General features: G+C 34.2%; 1 protein-coding gene across 1 annotated transcript in view; it reads left to right on the top strand.

Moving 5' to 3' along the window:
• Nucleotides 1–8,658: 8,658 nt before the first annotated feature.
• LOC150099576 (cytochrome P450 4V2-like) overlaps nucleotides 8,659–20,772 on the top strand; it is a 41,281-nt gene continuing 29,167 nt past the window's right edge. The window contains exons 1-2 of the mRNA XM_090404145.1: nucleotides 8,659–8,715; nucleotides 15,525–15,637. The gene's annotated coding sequence lies outside the window, so the exon portion shown is untranslated. The remainder of the gene's footprint in view (nucleotides 8,716–15,524; nucleotides 15,638–20,772) is intronic.

Genomic DNA, 20,772 nt, shown 5'->3' with positions numbered 1-20,772 from the left:
GAAAATAATTTACTAAAATAAAGAGCAAAAGGCTTCAGTTCGGCGATGCAAAATTTATAAAAGTCAAGCGGATATTAGATCCAGCATTATTTCAGAACCGAAGGTAAACAATAGGAAAGTTTTGTACAAATAATTTAACCAGAAAACTTACTGGAATACGCCCGCCAACATTTATGAGTCTCCTTAGAGCGGACAACTTTAGAAAATACACGCACGGTGCCCAGTCGTCAGTCCTCCTAGGTCCTTTGAAGACAGTGGTAACTGTGACCTTGAATAGCGAATTCTGCATCGGGAATGTGTAGAATATTTCGTTCGCCGAGGATTTGAGTGGTAAGTATTTTCGTGCACAGGTATTCCCACAGGACCGTTCCACCTGTCACACAAGATGTGTGACAGGTGGCTGCATCTCAGTTTACTAACCTAGTACCTATTTATCAGAGCACTTCCCAATTAGGGAAGTGTTTCGAGGTTCATAGAAGTCTGGTTCCATTCACATTCTCCTGATCTCACATAACTTGACACTTTCTTTTGAGCAATGTTGTAGGAATGACTTTTCCACAATGTCCCCCCTCTAAACTTTGATGAACTAAGGGATAAAATTACACGATATGTCCAGATGTCGCAAATCTTGTCCTCCAAGATGAAAGAGAACCTTCCCATACACAGGAAACTTGTCTTGAAAGACTAGATACCTATTTCAAGCATGTAATCTAACGTTGATGCTTTATTCGACCACGATTTCACCTACAGATGGTCCTTGAAAATGAACAGAAATCGAAAATATTAACTGCACTTTCAGATAGTAATCTATAGAAATCCTTGTTTCTATGTTGATCTGTATGATATACTCTATTTGATCAAATATATCTGGACACCTGCTCGTCCGATTATTCACTCTAATATGAAAGTTATTCATCTGGAGTAGGTCTACCCTTTGCCAATAACACCCTTCAGTCTTTTGGGAAGGCTTTCCACTAGATGTTGGTACGTTTCTGTGATAATTTCCTTTCATTCTCCATAAATGCATTCTGAAGTAGGTCACTAAAGTCGAGAGATTCGACCTGGCTCGAATAATACATCCACAACTATTCGGCTCTTGGCGTTCATTTCGACCGGAGGTATTTGATACAGCTGATATCAGAACTCTGTGCACGCTTGTCAGTTTCTTCAACCCTGATGTAATTAATTACTTGCTGCACATTGTGGATGGGGACATTATCGTGATCATACAAGAAAGGCTCATCGCTCAACTATTGTCATAATGTTAGTAACGCAGTATTGTCTATAATGTAGTTAAAAATCCTATGGTAAAACTACTCATAACTGATTCTAAGTGGGGGGGGGGTCATCCAGTTCTATGAAACACTGGTAACGATCATTTATACTGATTTCACCTAAACACATTTCGGCAGGTAATATTTTCTTGGCATCTGCAAAACCCTGACTCATCCATAAATTCAATCAGATGGTAAATGGTACTCATCATGCAAGAGGACACATTTCAGTGTTGCAGAGTCTAATTCTCGAGAACTTTGCACCTCTCCCACTTAACACCTGCTACACTTTGACTTAACCATACCAAATCTCGATTGTGCTGTTGATGCTCCTGTCGGTTCAGGTTCGCAAAAAAATATAAGTTACAATGGATTCGGGCAACTACAGAAGGGCAGATATTTGAGTAATGATTTATTGGAAATACGAAATTTTATGATAGTCCCACGTTGATAATCTCTGTCCTCTTCAGTGACCCCCATTTTATTGGCAATGCTGTCTGTGAAGACTTCAAGATATGTTTCCTTTCATATAGTTCTATTTTACATTTTAGATGAAAACTCACGTTTACTAAAAATTATATTTCAGAATAAAAACATCATGTATAAATATTATAAATTGATTTCAAACAGACTCACATATCTTTATTGGTAAGAGTGAAGCTTTCATTCTAGTCTGATTTATTTATCCTTGTTCACGTAAAGAAGAATAATCTGTATTGAAATATACATAGTAATGTGATCAAAAGGAATTTTGATTACAAAATCCCTCTAACAGCTATTCAGCTTAAACAGGGAAATGATAACTATTTCTCAAAGGAAACAAGTAAAACTAAATTTTATCTTTCCTCTCTTTTCTTCTTCTTATCCTTCTTCTTTCTCCCTCTCTCTCTCTCTCTCTCTCTCTCTCTTAAGATTTCGTTACCTATTAAAATTAATAGTAGTAATCAAATATCAGTTATAATATGCAAGCCAAGATGATTGATTATGAGGAAGACAAGCGAAAAATACGATGCAGGAAAGATACACACACTTACTGAAGGTGATATGTAAGTACCAAAGAAAGGTTTAAAAATAAACAACAATAGATATCCTTTTTGATATAATATTTCCTTCCTTCCCTGTATTAATATTTCTCCATAACAATCGACACTGAATTTGTAATCACTAGAATACGTTAATACAGATCTCAACATACAACTTTTTGTTATGTTTACAGGCAGTTGAGTGCCATGATTTTTATAAGGTATGTTTTTAGTTCATCATGGTTCTTCCTTTCTTTCTCTCTCTCTCTCTCTCTCTCTCTCTCTCTCTCTCTCTCTCTCTCTCTCTCTCTCTCTCTCTCTCTCTCACACACACACACACACACACACACACACACACACACACACACACATACAATAAGAAACCGTGAATAAAAAGCAGATGTTTTTAGTTAAACATTAGTAGAGTGAATGATGGAAATATTATACCGGCAAAGTCATTTATTTTTCCTTTATTTTTCAGAGCAGTTAACGTTTTTCGAAATACCTTTCTATTGTTCAATTCCTGATTTGTTCATTCAGAAATTAAAAAAGTACCAAAATTTATCACTCTATTGTTTAGGAATAAAACTATTTCGCTTAATTATGCGGGGGTGGAATGAACAACGATACTGAGAATGTATATAAATGAGGGTCAGTTTTTATAAATGTATTATAAAAACTGAGTGTTCAGCCACAACGATGATTAAAATTAAATATTATAATTTTTTATTATAGAAAGTTTTATTCATTTTACTGAGTGTTTCTCAATTCCAAAAGATCAAAGTAAAATCATTTTAAGCATGGCATTTTTTTTTCATTTGTTCCAGCGCTTTTAATAATCACTTCGTAATTCTGGAAAGGAGAGCAGATCAAACCGAAAATTCCAAAAAAAACTTGAATTTTGCAACACGCACCTTTATTTTGTTATTTAATTCTCTGTTAACATACTGAAAGAAATAAAATCGTCAAACTTAACTTGAAAAACATCAGACGTAAAAAAAACACATTATTTTTTTTTTCGTGAATGGAATAACCTTCGTCTTTGTTTGACAATAACAAGAAAAAAGCTCATTTTCATTCTTAACTTGTGGAATGTAACTTTCAATATTCATCGCGTGGAATGATGAAATATATTTTTATGCACTCTATAAAGAAAACAGCATTCACCACTCACTGGGGATGTATGGTTTTACTCTAAGTGTGAAATTTATTCATATACACAAATAAAGAATTTTTTCGTAAAGAAAGGAAGTGATTTGTTAAATTCCTAAATAACAGCCACCCACGTATCCTAAATATTATTATTTTTTTAAGAGAGAACTTCTTGGTGTCAGAGACTACCAGGAGGTCTCTGACTTCCTGGGATTCTCTAAATCATATTGTTATATCTTTTTATATTGTTATAAAAAACCGATATATATATATATATATATATATATATATCATACCTATATATATATATTATACCTATATATATATATTATACCTATATATATATATATATATATATATATATATATATATATTATACGTATATATCTATATTTATATACGTGGGTAGTATAAAACGTACTCGACCTCAACCAGAAATGACAACACTATCGATATGATTTTTTTTTATTATTTGGTACATCTGTCACTTAATCATTCATGTGAAATTGCAAGCCATTCTATCAAGCAGTTTGTTTCATACGGCTGTCTGAAACAAAAGTGTTATTTGTATCCCTTGAAGTGAATAAAATTGAGTATCGTGCTGTTATAAGATTCTTTGTAAAAGAAGGTTTAACGACAAAAGAAATTCATTCGAAGTTCATAAACGTTTATGGGCACACTTCTACTTCGTTTTCGACAATTAAGGAATGGGCTGCCGAATTTAAACGTAGCTGTACCAGCTTTGAAAATGATCCACGTGAAAAACTTCCAAAACGTTTAACAAAACCAGAAATCATTGATGAAGTGTGCCATCCCTTATTGGATGAGCGGCGAGTGAAAGTGGATCAAATTGCTGACACTATAGGCATTCAAAAGAACGTGTAGGATATATTTTGCATGAAGAATTACGAATGAAACAGCATTGAGCAAGATGGGGTCTGCGCTTGCTCACAGCAGATCAAAAATGCACTCGCATGATAATCTCTGAACAGTGCTTGGATCGTTTTAACAAGAATAAAACTGATTTTGTGCGTCGTTTTATAACTGTTGATGAGACTTGGATTCACCATTACACTCCAGAATGCGAACAGTAGTCAAAACAGTGCACAGGATACGGTTGTTCAGAGAGAAAGAAGATAAAATCGGTCCCATCAGCAGGAATGGTTATGGCATCAGTGTAATGAGATGCTAAATTTTGGGTATTATTATTCCGATCTTTTAACCAGACTAGCGAAAACATTCGTGAGAAAAGACCAGGTTTGGAGAAGAAAAAAATCATCTTTCATCAGGAAATGCTCCTGCCACAAAGATGTTTTGGCAATGGGAAAACTAAGGGACCTGCACTACGAATTGTTGGAATATCCACCCTATTCCCCAGATTTACGCCCTCTGAATTCCATCTCTTCCCAGAACTGAAAATCTTCCTTGCTGGTCAGCGTTTTTCTTCGATTCAATAGGTGATTGTAGATGTAGAGGGCTATTTTATAGATCTTGCTGAGAATCACTACAGGGACGGGATAATGGCGCTGGCCCATGGCTGGAATAAATGTATGTCTTAAGGGATGTACTGTTGAAAAATAATTTGGAAAGTATAAATTCGTTTTTTCATTGTTAGGTTGAGAAATTTTCATACCACCATCGTATATATATATAAAATGATTAGCATTTTTATGTCATGTTTGTATGTCACATTTTTTGAAACGTTTTGAAACTCAGGGGATATACCCTGAGTGTCGACTCTTCAAAATTCTAGTCATAAGAATTCAAGGAGAACCGGCCTATCAGTCCGGAACTCGGGGATTCGGCGCCGTAGGCGCCAGGAGGGCTGCCCTCCCTTCGAGTCTTCAAAATTCGATTCATCAGAGATCAAGGAGAACCTGCCTACCCGTCCGGAACTCGGAGGATTGGGAGCCGTAGGCGCAGGGGGAGGCATATCCCCCCTAGTATATATATAGTATTTTCTTAAAGTTCTTCTTAAATGCAAAAATAATTTAAAGTTAACTAATAATATCAGCCAGTATCTAATCAGATTGTGTCCAATACTAAAATAGCTTAATCACCAACTTACTTTAAGCTGCAAATGATTTTTTTTGTAAGAGAAAGTATTCAAATAAATGGTTACCAAAATGCATATATCTCTCTCGTATGTTTCAAACTCGTAAAGATTGTGATGTCGAATATGCTTTCAGCTACTTTGAAAATTTATCTATGCATTTTTTTTATATAATGACTATTATTTTTGGCTATCATTATTAATTTATCTAGTATTAGAATACTATCATTTTTTATATTTTATTATTAGATGAAAGTATCAAATAAGGTTACACCAGACACATGAATAATGCTAAAAATTATCTTTCCTTTGATTAATTTCAACTTTGAAATGATCGCATTTATAATGCTAACCACAAATGATACATAAGAAATGTTACAGAGATAATATTCGTTAGTTTAATAGCACATTATATGAAGAAAGAAATTAAGAAAAAAATAGGAATCTGTCGATGTGCATCCTTATTAGCAATAGCTTGTAATCTTTTGGAGAAAATAAATGTTAGAAATCCGAAAAACCAATATAATAATATCTGGAATGAAAATTAAGAGTGAGAGGTTGATTCTTCAACTTTTCACCTGAAATTCCTATAAATATTTGGCAAACATTGTCAGGCTTATAAATGCTTAGTGGAAGGAATGAGAAGTGTGAATGTTGAAACTCAGTTCTTCAGACAGACATAGTAAATATGCCTCTAGAAAAGGATTAAGACAGGGGAAGATATCTTGAGAAAGTAATTAAGTCAGTCTATAAGATGAAAGTTAAACACAACGAGAATTTCTCTCTTTTTAGGATAAGATGGATTGTTAAGGAATTATATCGAGGATCACCAAAATGTAAGAATCGTATTTCATCTATTAGTTGGATTTTGTATTTATTTATTGTCATCAGTAGTACCGGTGAGTAACACGTTGAAGAGAAAAGTATACGTTCTGATATGAAAATGTATACTTTTGTGTTATATGGCTGCATAATACGAAATTATACTTTGTGTTATGAAGGAACTATGAGTGGAAAGTTTGTGGCAGAAAAGTCTTCAGTATAACGCAACCCAAGGAGAGAAACATGAAGTGCTCTGTGAAGTAAAATCTTCATGATAAACAAATGAAAAATAAAATATGATTAGGTTTGGTAGCGGTGAAATTCAAAATATCATTTTCTCTTCACTGAAGAATATCAAGGATATCCTTAAAACGATTGTGCGCTTCACAATTTGTCAAGCTAAAAAGAGATAGAATGACTATTGTGAAAATGATACTGATATGCTGGTAGTCTTTGAAAGTAATTTGTACCTAGTATCAGTTGTCAGTGATGTAGGTATTTTTTCAATTCTTACTGAAGAATTGAAAAACTGTTTCAGTCGCCAGATGTCAGTTGTCTTGCTTTCCCAAAAGATAATGCTTCCCATTTCAACCATTAGACTTGGGATTGAAATGCCATTGCTGGCATGAATATTTGTGAATGATTTCAGATGAAGCGTACTTAATGTCGGGAATGAAATTCCACTCAACTATGAAATTTTGCAGAAACCAAGGTGAACTGCATATTTTACATGTTTCGTGTGTATTGTACGCTTCCTGATTATTAACTAATCCGGCGATTCTCAACACATGGAGAGCGATAACATCGAAGAAAGTGGAAATCAAAGGAAAATCTGAAAAACTACTTTATTGATACAAAAGCAATTTAATGAAACTATTTATTGATGCAAAAACAATATAAAAACAAAAATATAAAATACATTCCAAAAATAAAATAATAAAATGAATACAATCAAAACGGGATTGAATAAAGTAGTTAAGCTTACAAGAACAAATCAATATTACAAATTATGCTGAGCAACTAATTAAAACTAAACAATAAAAATAAATCTAAAAATTAATGGCTTCTTTGGGCCCGTGTTATGCTTTTCATATAAGTGATACACTGGATATTCACACTCTTTGTTTTCTTTCTATACTTATCTCTGATCTATGTATTGGTTTTAAAGGCAACCACTGCAGAAAACCCGATTTCCCGAACATAAGATGTTGCAAAATGTAAACGTGTACGGAGAACTCTTGACTTTAGTGCTGAAAATTCATCATCAGCACCGGCACAAAATTCAAACAGCGATTTAGATGCAAATTGTCTTTTGATTTCGCCGCTTGACGTTTAGTCTATAAATTGTTCCTCTTCTTCAATTGAGAAACCTACAGGGGTAATTAAAATGGATTTCTAACCCACTCGTACATTGCCATTATGCTGTCGTCGGTTATAAAATAGTTTCTAAAATTCCTCATCAACCTTGTTAAATGATTTTCAATAGTTGCAAATAAAACTTTGATATGTTGCTCTTCTGCCTTGTAGGTTTTGATACATTCTGCCACGTTTGCAAACATTTCTATTTCATAACACTAGTTTTTTACAAAGTGTATTAATTTGTCACTCATCTCTAAGATATTGATATTGGTATTTTTTCTTTGGACTTGCAGGTTAAATATATTTAGTTTCTCGAATATGTCCACCAAGTAGCTCAATTTCATCACAAATAAGTTGTTTCTAAACTTCTCTGCTTCTTCGTGATTTTCCTTTTCCAATACGATTGTTATTTCGTTTCTTAATTCTTAAACGCATTGTAAACATTTTCCCTGTGGTAAACATCTTGTCTCGCAGTAAAATAGTAACGCTCATATTCCACTCCACCATGTTTTTGCAAAGCTGAAAACGGTCTTAATTTTAAGGATCTCATTTTATATAATTCACCACGGTTATAACTGTTGTTAACACAATGTTTATATCAGGACTCATTTCCTTTACAGCAAGAATTCTCTGAATCATGCAATGTCCAAATGCAGTGTGGAGATTTTTCCCTCACAACGGCTTGTAAACTTTTAATTCTTCTTAACATAACTCTAGCACCATCAGTTCAAATTCCAACACAATGTTTACACCGTATGTTTACTTTACATATGAAATTGTTTCATATTTGCTCAATATTTTGAACAATTCAAGTACTGTGGCTCTTCTTGCTATTGGTTTACAAAACAATAACTGTTCAACTGTTAATCCATCGCAAAATCGAACAAAAGCAATTAAATGACAATCCTTGTTGCTATCAGTTGCTTCGTCAAACTGAATTGAGAATAATTGGTCACAAAACTTCGATAAAAGTTTTTGCTGCATATTTTCACATATATCACAATTCACCGAGTAACAATATCATTTGATAGAGGTATGCATTGTAGTCGTTTAGTAAAATCCCATCATTTCATCACTTCTTACCATAAAGCCTGTTAATCCAATTGATTTTGTTGTATTTATAAGAAACATTGTGATTGGTTAGAATTTTAAAAGAATGTAATTTCTTTTTTTCAAAAGTCCGAATTTAGAATAATTCAGATTAACTAGAATCATTTCACGTTTATACTAGAGTGGTCTGAAAAGTTCTTCGCCTCGACTATAGATGGCATTGAAATTCGTTTGAAATAACTATAAGCATTTCAAAAGAACGAATAGGATATATTGTATTCTACATGCAATTCTTAATGCAAAATATTGCGTTTTTGATTTGCTATGAACACGCTTTGGCAAGATGGGTACCGCGCTTGCTCACAGCAGATCAAAAACGCACTCACATGAAAATCTCTAAACAGTGTTCAGAGCGTTTTAAGAAGAATAAAACTGATTTTGTGCGTCGATTTATTGCTGTGGATGAGACTTGGATTCACCATTACACACCAGAATTTCAACATCAGTCAAAACATTTGACAGACGCCGGTTGTTCAGCGCCAAAGAAGGCAAGGTCGGTTGCATCGGAAGGAAACGTCATGGCATCGGTGTTTTGGGATGCGGAAGGCATTTTGTTTATCTTGAAAAGAGTAAAACAATAACCGGGGAATATTATTCCGATCTTTTAACCAGATATCCTTTTAGACAAGTCTCTGAATTTGCCTTTTATTCATGAAAACATTTATCTAATCAGATACTCTCTATGACAGTTCTATTTTTATTTTTTGGATCACTCACTAGAATATATTCTAAGAAAGCTATAACGGTATCAGAACTATTGCTACATCCACTCTGACCTCGATTAGATAAATGAGCGTAAATATTTCCAAACATTATATCCCAAATCTCTTCATCCTGATAATATTAGACTCTACTTTGTAAGATTATTTGTCAGGAAAAAGAACTCTTTTTCATTCTTAGGCAGGAAATGTTCAAGTACGATGCTTCGAATTAAATGTCGAACTACGTTTTTTGAACTATATCTAAACTATATCGAACAATATCTAACCTCTGCAGGTTGGATACTGCTCGATCTTTCATGCTGTAGATTATTTTCACAACGCGCGCGATGGCTTTTCAGAAACTGTTGCCTTCCAATGTCACATAAAACAACGTCGCGCTGCAAATTAGAGGTATAAATTAGCTATAAGCAGTGTATTCTCTAGAGTAGAGTCACATTTGTCTGCCACACCTAAATCCAGGTGGCTAGCGGCACTCTTCTTGAGCATTATTAACACAGCGTAACTAACTGCGCAGATATGGCTGACCTGATTTGCTGAGTGAATAGCGTATCCTCGCTCTCTAACCAAAGAGTGCAACTTCGAACACAGCCAGAAGCCAGGATGTATGAAATTATCTTTCGGTAGTAAATGAATTTCATCCCTTGCTGCGAAACCACCACCACCACAATATTAATATCACCATCGTCATAAAATCACCGATAAGTACCCTCACGAATTATAAACAGGATATTAGCATAGTATTAGGAGAAAGGTTAAATCATTAATGAATTCCTAATTAAAATTTTCCTCAAATAATTTCTCTGTAAGGTCTTCAGTATTATCAATCTTATGTTTATCTCTTCAAAGGCGTAGACAAAAGATCTAGATCAAGATCTTTTGTCTACCATTGTGATAAAGAACACGTTTTGCAAACCTTTCCTCTCGCTTTCTGTTTAATTGAGCATACCATATAAGATTTTACCTCTTCTGCTAACAATTTCTGAATGATAACAACGCCAAGGTTTCTCCTGATGTCGTCATTTTTTAATACGATACTGTCATTCATGCCATCTGTTTAGTCCCATAAGCACTTTCATATCTGTAGTTTCTAATGTTTTTCAAGTGTTTTATTTCCATCCCAGCTCTCACATCCATAACTGACACTAAATCGAACACTGTCTTGTATACTGCCAATTTATTTCCATATTAGAATTGTTTTTGAGAGAACCAAGAATATATTATTAGCATTCTAATATCCTTGAGCATGCACTTATGGTGGTGGTAATTCTGGTTTCTCGGGACATCTTGTTGGATAGAAGCGTCTCTCTCTCTCTTTCTCTCTCTCTCCCCATGCAAAAGCCACTTCTGTCTCTTGTGGTATCTAGTGGTCGATCAGCAGAAACTGTTTTAAAACTGTAACACGAAAGGAAAGGTTAGCACCATAAATTATTAATCAATGAGTGTTGGGTATATCCAGCAAGGCATCATCCGCATGTGAGAAGATAAGGGACAGGCACCTGCTCTGCAGGCGAAATTTTGAGATAGAAATTTCATGAATCCAAAAAGGAGACGTCTTTGTTTCAATCTAAGATAAAAGTCGTTATTAAGAAGCGTGGTTAACTTTCCCTTTGGCATAGCATTAACACTCGCCTCGTGGATCAAAAACCTTGAAATAAGCCATATCATGAGAAAGTGAGTAACCTTAAGTGATGGTTGTGTTTGCTGCTGAAATTTTAAAAGAATAAACGAAATAGAGATTGATTCCAGTTTTCCAAGTTTATTTTCTTTTCTCATACTTCTTTAATCCAGCAAGGCCATCATCCACATATGAGAAGAAAGGGGATAGGTTCTAGGTCCTGCTCTGCAGATGAAATATTCTGATAGACATTATTCGGTGAATTGGAGATGACATTCGTCTCCAAGAAAATTGATTAACTTTCCTTTGGCACGGCATCAAAACTTTCCTCAAGAATCAAATAACCTCGAATCATGTGAGAGTGGGTGACTTTAAGTGGAAGCGACTGAGGATAGAATATTTAATGGCTGACATTTTAAAAGGATAACTGAAATAGAGGTTGATTAAAATTACCCAAATTAACTTGTTTTTCATCCTACTTCCTTAATCCTCGTATACACTTGACAGTTTCTCGAGGTAGATATTACATAGAGGTATTTATAAAGAGATGGAAAAGTGGATTACCTTGATGCGCAAGTTAAAGGAAAACACTCAGCTTTGTCTCAAAACTTGCTCAACTTTCCGCTTAGACTCAAGTAATATTAATAGCATTTTGTTTTTAATTTTGATTAAATTTGTTGCAATCATATTGGCGTCATTACAGCTATTCTTCATACTAAACAGCGACTTTGAGTACCAAATGAGAACCCCGAAAGTCGATCATGTGACAAACTCTTTCGTTGTGATTCTCCACACAAACCTCGTTTATTCGGATTCTGGTTAAGCATCGCGTGCGGATGATAATTTTTCTCTCTCGTTAGTTATTGAACACCTTAGTCGAAGATGGCTTCATACAATCTTATACTTTGTTTCATTATTGCAATACTCACTTGCATGTGGCTCGTTGTGAAGTTAATCAGAATTCGACGGTGGCTAAATATTCTATCAAAGATCTCAGGACCTGGAGGATATTTTGTCGTTGGCAACTTGGATATAATTTTTTCCTTCTGGCGTCAAAGACACAAAGTTCCTTTCACTACCTGTAAATATTCAAATTTTATTTATTTTATGTGTATTAATATTCTATTCATACTATTGATTCCACTACCGCAACTGCCTGTGAATTCTTCTCAAAATTTTTATTATTAATCATATTCTGTAAATCAAGTTTGTAACAAATGCGTAAATTCGTACAAAATGTAATGATATATTGTATATTATCTGAATTATCTACATATTATACATCTTAAACTTCTCAAGAGAGCATTTCTTTCTTAAAAGAATGAAATGTTTAAAAGAAAAAAAGAAACAAATTGAAAGAAAGTGAAACAAAAATTACCATTCAGTCTAAAAATGAATGAGAAATGCACTATTGCCTGAAAGCTATGGATAAACTACATTTTTGCCTGTATGTGAAAGAGTTTCATGACTACAGCCAAAGGTGGACATAAATTTATTGCAAGCATATTAATGAATCATATTACATAAAATGTATTATATATTTTGAAAAAAAAAATTAAATTGTAATACATTTTTGTAAAGGTAACAAATTTATTAAGGATGAAGTTAAGGTATTAATGTACAGTGCTTACAGGAACCTATGCGAAGAGCCATTTCAGTATGGAGTATGTTCACTCTAAACTACGATACAACTCTTATATTATACTTACCACCAAGTGATTCAGGTGTTTTTGAAGCAAAGTGGCCCTGCTACTTCAGAACAAGGATAAGGATAGCTTATATTCTGCAGAGCAATTGCTATCATTAACTCTTCTCGTTTTGGCGTCCTAAACGTATTCTTTGGGGTAAGAGATCGATGAAGCGTGCTGACTACTCGATTCAGTTAATATCTTCGATCTCCAGAAGTATTGCCATGGCTTGTGTATGAAGTGTTGTGACATTGTCATCCATAAAAATATTTTCTTAGCCTGGAGCTCTACAGAGTAATCTAACCTGTCTTTGAAGAACTTCGTTATAATGTTGTTCACCAGTATCGAATTCACGCCAGAAACCCAGTTATATAGAATCGGTGAAAAGACTAAAACTGTAAAGAGTACGTGAGCTCATTGGTGTGTTGTTCGATTTTTATTGGTAAAATACCGCCTGAAATCATGCTGTACGGTTTATCTGTGGTTAACGTAACACCGACTACACTCATTTTGGTGGATAGGTCTATTGTCGTAGATGCCTGGCCACAGTTTGTTGAGATATCCGCGTTGGAAACGACTTACAAGCTGCCCTGCGTGATGCGTCGATTACGTTTTGCAGTTATAACCATCAATCTGTCTTCATTCTCAGTAGCAGAGCGAGGAAGACGTCTTATCATACGTCCGTAACATATACCATTGGTTTGAAACGCTGCCCACATCCTAGATACAACAATGTGACATTTCAAATTCTCTGGAAATGTCAGTAATTTTGCGGCCTTATTCAAGCTTTTCATGAATTCTTCTTCTGATGAAATCATCTAAGTGATGTCTTTGAGACATTACAAAGCATTCCGTTTGCAATTGTATTTGTTCACGAAAAGAACTTCCTTCGGATACAGTTCACTTAAAGCATCCTCTTGCCTTTTATTTTCTTGAGTGATACCTCGTGATCTTATGCCTGCGATTAGAAAACTTGAATGTGTACACGTTTTCAACTCGAAAGCTTCAGTTATACAAATTGCAACAAGCTCATTTGCGTGAATTTGCGGTTAAAATCTTCAGAAATAGTCTTCGTCCTTTGGTATTGGACAACTGTGTATTTAAGACGTCATAATATATTGCAACTATTCATATCAGTTTAATCCTATATTATCCATTTGCACTGGCACAAGTTTACTATCGGCATTACCTTACCGTAGCTCCAGCATTCTTCCCATCTTTCATAACGTAGAAATGAATTCTGGAGCTTCTATCAAATATGCTACTTTTGAATGACTATTAAGAGATCGTATCAGACGAGATAATTCCTATGTAATAAATTTTCTTGTTTATCTATACATTATAAACTGTCTTTCTCTGTAGAATCCTTTTTGCCATGGTGGTGGGAAGGATACTGTGTTAACATTATCATCATTGTGATTTAAATTCATGTATTTTTTTCATGCCTTCCTTCAGCATGCATATAATAATTTTTCCCAAAGAGAAAAGCTACCAGCCCATATATTTTAATCTAATGATTAAATATAGAAAGTTCTATATTATTTCATAATATAGAAATCATGAAAATTTCGTAAACCTAAGTTGACCAAGCAGCTTACGGGAATACACTCACCGGCATTCACAAGTTACCTTAGCGCGGACTACTTAGAAAACATAAACGCTACGCAAGCATCTATATATTCGCTTTCTATTAGTCTATTTTGATAAGGTATCACTGGCCTGACAGTTGTATCCGTTGATTCTCCTTAGAGACACTCTCTAAAAATTAGGTGATCCCCAGACCACTCAAAACGAGTGACCGAAATATCGTCCAACTCAGTGTCGGTTCCACTCAGTGACAGGCTCACCCCACCACTGAGCAGAACCGCTCACATTCCAGGGAAAAGCATCCACTGACACGACCCCTACACGAACCACACCGGAGGGTACCCTCCCCGCAAACTAAAAATACACTATAAGGAAAAACTCTTCAGAAGTCTTAAGCTCCCTCAGCGGGACAAGACTAGGCGGAAACCTAAGAGACCGAAAACTCTCGTTCGGTACTGAGGAAATTGAAATATCGTAGAGGTGTATTTTTCGTAAGCGAACTCTCAATTCGGCGATGTAAAATTATAAAAGTAAAGTGGATATTAGATCCAGCATTATTATCCAGCATAATAATCTTATACATATTTATTTACAAGACGGCATCTTCTCCATCTCCTGCGTGTAGACTATTGCCCGCTTTTCGATATAATTTAATTTGAGAAATCTAAATTCTACGAATCAATACCAATATTAATTTCCTTATATTCATGTTGTTTCTTTTATTAACAAACTTAATCTTTCATTAATTGACTTCATTTCAATTCCGTATAGCATACAATCACGCAGAGTATTAAGAAAAATTATTTTCCTTTATTTTTTAACTGAATACTGGTGGAATGTTTGTTGGTTGTGTTACTAGTAAAATTAATGAGAAATGAAAAAAGTTGTATTTTTACATAAGAATTCCCATAATCTGTTTGAGATAATCTACATCAGTTCAGTTGTTCGAATGCTCCAAGAAAGGGTTGCAAAATTAACTTTAAATTTTGCAAAAAATTAATTTAAAAAAATTTTAATTATGAGTTTCATTTTAAATTATTCTTTGTTAGGACTGAATATTTTGATCTTAAACACACAGGAATATTTTCTCGATTTATTAAAAACTGGTCTTATTTCACAGATATTTGCCAGTTAATAACAGGACTGAGCGCAAATTTCGGAAGCAACGGTATCACGAAAGCATGGTGTGGCTGGACTCCATTCGTTATTTTCTACAAACATGAAAGCATTAAGGTAATAAATTTTGTTTCTCTTACATTTAGAATTCGTGAAAAAATTGCATAACACGTTTTTTAGACTTAAAAGATCGTCCCTCATTCGTCTATCACAGAGTATCAGTATAATATCACATATTGTAATAGACAAATATATTGTTCAAAAGATATATTTCGGTAATTACACCACATCTTTTATTATTCAGTTATTATTATTTTATTTTTTATTATTCCCGACAAGTTTCGTAAATCGTAGGATTTACATCTTCAGGGGGTAAATAGTATAACTTAAAGTTTAAACAAATCATAACAAATCAAAAATCGACGATGTCATACATAGAAAACACCAGTTATATAAGAAAATTTAAAGCTGCTCATATGCTGAAAACCCCATCCCAATGCAATAAAAATCAAGGTTTAATTCTTATATCAAGTGTGGTCAGCTCTAATAAAAAATCTACCTCAATCTGAGCTCGGACTGTATGAACGAGAACAAGCACACGTGACATCATCCAGTATTGTTCAACGTCAAGAACGTTTTATATCCGCATTCTGTTATTTGAGTTTATGAATAGCCAGACGGTTATGATTTGTATTTATTAATTCTCTTGTTTAAACTTTAAGTTATACTATTTACCCCTGACGTAAATCCTACGATTTACGAAACTTATCGGGAACTATTATTTCAGTATTTTGTATAACTGAATAATAACAAATGTAGTGTAATCACCGAAATATATGTTTGAACCAATTAGCCACAGAAGTCTACGCCTGCAAATATATTATTGCCAAATCACCACTTAGAATTTATCTAACATTTGTTTTCTCTGTTTTTTACATAAGACAAAGGAAATTAAGGCCAGAATAAATACGCAGAGAGAGCGAGAGAGAGAGAGAGAGAGAGAGAGAGAGAGAGAGAGAGACTGATGCAGATTAAATACAATCCTTCGAAAATAATAATGAGTTAAAATGATCAGAAGTATTATGCGTCCCTTTTTTCGTTTATTTATTTATTTTCTCTAAATTCTTTGTTTTCTGAATAACCTATGTCAGATGCTATGCCAAAAGCTTACTAATGTAAGTAACCATATTTAAATAATCATTCCCACCCACACAAATTTATAATCTTCCGGTGTATTGGCATGAGAGCATGGTTTAGAATTTTCTCTCTCTCTTTTTTTTTTTTGTTAACTTTTTACTTTTTTTTTACTTTTACTACCTAATCCGGAAACCGTGCTCTAAAATTCGGACATAGAAATTTCTGAAACCATTTATGCTTCCAACAAGCTAGCTGATTGCCTCAAAAGGTGCGATAAAATTAAAATGCCACCCGAAGAAGATCGCAATATGCTTTGAGATTTCAAACAGAAGTGGGTTCGTTAAACAACCAGTGCGCTAATGACTCGAACAAACAGGTTAATTTCAATTTCTGCAATAGGCGGATGGTTTAAATCAGTCCACCTGTGGTAGCAACACCAATGAAAGATATGTTTCGTGAAAAACATAAATAACGTTATTATTATTATTATTATTATTATTTCAACTCTTTAAATATACTAATAGAAAACTGTCTAAAGACTATAAAAGCCAGCTTAATACATCTTGTGCAAGAAATGTTTGACAAACATAACGAACAAATAACAAAAAAACTAGGGAATATGAATATTTGGTAAAACATAATTATTTAGCAGTGATAGAAGCGTTGCAAACGGTAAAAACATTAAAGTGAGCATAAACACACTAAATGACAGGCAACACAATTTGATGAAAGAGACATCCGAACTCCGTCAAGAACTTCATTCTCTAAAACTACAATACCAACGTTTAAATCAGCAACAACATAAAAAATTTCTTGTCATAAACGGTCTTCCTGAAACTGCACCTACAGAAAACCTCAGAGACGTGGTTTTAAAATTAGGTCATGCAGTTGATATCCCCCTACAGCTTAACGACATTAAGACCGTAAATCGGATTCCTAGGAAGAGCAAAAACTAAGGCTTCCCCCGACCTGCACCAGTCATAGTTCGTCTTACAAGCAAGTCACAAGAGACAATCTCATAAAAGCCAGCTGACAGAAAAAAACAGTTGCCAAGGACTTGGACCCATTGCAAGACAATACACCAATCTTCCTATTTGTACAAAGTTGTACAAAGTAAGAAAAACAAAAACAGAAAAAAATTGCCAATTTTGTGGATCAGAGATGCAAAGATATTCTTGAGGAAGTCACAAACTGAAAGCCGATACATATTAAAAGCTCAGAAGACATCGAAAGGCTGCCACACTGAAAACAAAGTCTCCTAATTAGTTCAAAAAGAAGACCACAATAAAAAAGAATGGGATCCATCAAGACAGATGCAATAACACCAGAATGTACTAGCAACTTCACTTTGATCAGACCTTTCAGATCATTCATTTGCCCTCCGAAACATCAGCCTGCTTCCAACCCAGCAATCAAATCAATTTAATATATATATATATATTATATATATATATATATATATATATATATATATATATATATATATATATATATATATATATATATATATATATATATATATATATATATATATATATACATACATATATATGTACATAAATATATTAAATTGTATGTATAATTAAATTGTATGTATATGTATGTAATTTATTTGACGGATAATAAATTATTATTTGACATTAAAAAACATTATTATTATTATTAACTGAATTGTAATCGACGGCACCAAGACGCAGATGATAAATATACATATTCCGAGAATCATGCGACCCGCACCACTATAGCTACACTGTCACCCATACCGCTGCATTTACAACAAAAATATCTCGAAATCACACCCGTAATAGATGCAAAATAGATTGTCCTCTACAGATTGCCACCTTAAATGGATAAATCATATATGATTTATTATAGAATACCTTGTTACCAAACTCCACATCACTGCAGCAAAACTCTTCCAAGTAAAAGACATGATTCCATTTAACATATAAAACACAAGTCTAACATTTTTTATGAATCTCTACTCAGGTATGGTATAATAGGCTACGCAAACACATCAACAGTCACCTAATAAAATTAGAAATATTACATAGGAAAATTGTGTCAACAGTTATTTGGAGACCTTGTATACCACAGCCACTATGCGAACCAACTATGGCGATACACAGAATCCCGACCATTAAAAATCTGAAACACTGCATATATTATTACTAAGGAATTACTACCTCACCTATCATAACAATAGAGGCACATGTCGCATAAGAGACAACGAACAACAACTCTTTACATCCCTAAACATTTCAACAACTCATACAGTTCTTTTGTCAGATCACATCTGATACTCACACTACTCAACAACCTACCAAGAAATTTCAACAAATGTACAACAACAGCACATTCAAACATTAACTCTTGTTTCTCTACCAACACAAATAATATAGCATTAGCACTTATATACTCTTCACAAATCACCAACATCGAACGCCTGTATTCTATCCATAAAGAGTTCCAAACAGCATAAATAGTGAATGCTAATCCCACTATCTTCATAAAAGCTAACCCAGCTTCGAGGTAGGTGGGATTAGTCTGCTTCAATCCACTAATCCTCATAATTATAGACTGCAAATTATTTAATATATATGTAAATACGGTGTGTGAATAAAAATAAATGATGACACTGACATGAAAAATATTGTTTATTTATATTCAAAGAAAAATATTAAAAATAAATTATGGAACTCTAAACTGTGTACAGAATTTTGTACTGTACTGAACTGAAAATGTCCTGTGTTTTAATTGTATATATGTAAATACTCGCTATGATAAAAATAAAAATATTATCTTTTTCTAAGCCTTTCTTCGATTGGTTCCCAAGTTAGTCGATCTCTGACACAGTCAAGAGGGTTTTTCCTCCCGGAAACTCGACGCACACTACAAACTTTGCAGATTACAATCATTGCATAATAAAATGCAAACCTTATATTCTGGGAACAAAGAGAACAGCCCATACGTTTACGGGCAGCAATAATAGAACACAAAATATTTAAAGTGAAACACATATGCCACTGCACAGTCATGCTAAAGTATTACTTCAGTTCAGAGTCACCAGAACAACATATCAGATAATAAGACCACATTTAACAAACTACAATAGTATATAAGTGTAATAATCATTAAGGAAAGCAGCCCGAAACTTCTACATAAGTGATGTGAAAAGCAAACTGCCATTCTACGACTGAAACCTAGGCACATACAGTAAGTTGTTACAGGCACTAAGTAAATATTATAGCGAGACTGAAAATTACACAGCATTTACTCTCTCTCTCTCTCTCTCTCTCTCACACACACACACACACACACACACACCCCTCTTCAAACACCATTATAAGAACAAAAACCTGCATATATAAATCAAACACCCCTTGCACTGAAGGCGAACCGTTATCAAACGGTGGTAGTCTGTGGACACTTGTACGTGACTCTACATGCTAACTCGCCTCTATAAAAGCATTTGCACTGGTATTTACTCGGATTGTAGACATTTTAAATCCAGAATTTTATTGAATAGGAACACCGAGATAAACTAAGATAAAAACTTTAATTAGAACACAACTAGCTTCGTCGGAACTCTGACTTCTTCAGTTGTACATATTATCATAAAAAACTGGAAAAATAGCAAGATAGAACATGAACTTCGCGTATAAACAAGTTACGAACAACAACAGTCAAGTTTGAACTGGCGTCCACGTGGCAGGTATAGTGTAATGCGTTAGTGAGTGGAAGCTATCTCGAGAGCGCCAAAAGTGAATTACTGCGCTATGAATCAGGTAAGCTATAACTTAAATTACTGTTCATTTGTGAGGGGTCCAGAACTATTTCTTTTGATTCTAAGATTCCTCTTTCTACTTCATCAGGACATATGTGAATATTTGTAGTAAGATTCCAGTCTATCTGGTGTTGACGTTTTTCTAAATTAGAGTTGGCAGAGAAAAGGCCATGGCTGGAAAGAGCGCTTGCACTGGTTCTGTTGTAAGAGATATAACGTTGATGTTCTTCGAGGCGTAGTGAGATAGACTTATCGGTTTGCCCATAATGTTTTGGCTTGGGTTGACTTAGGAAGGAACGAAGTTTTGGAAGGGTAGTGAAATAAGTTC

Source organism: Typopeltis vanoorti, chromosome 14 (assembly GCF_054136105.1).
Source record: "Typopeltis vanoorti isolate ZY-2024b chromosome 14, IOZ_Tvanoo_1.0, whole genome shotgun sequence".
NCBI classification, from domain to species: Eukaryota; Metazoa; Arthropoda; class Arachnida; order Uropygi; family Thelyphonidae; genus Typopeltis; species Typopeltis vanoorti.
This window is presented reverse-complemented; position numbering and strand designations above follow the sequence as displayed.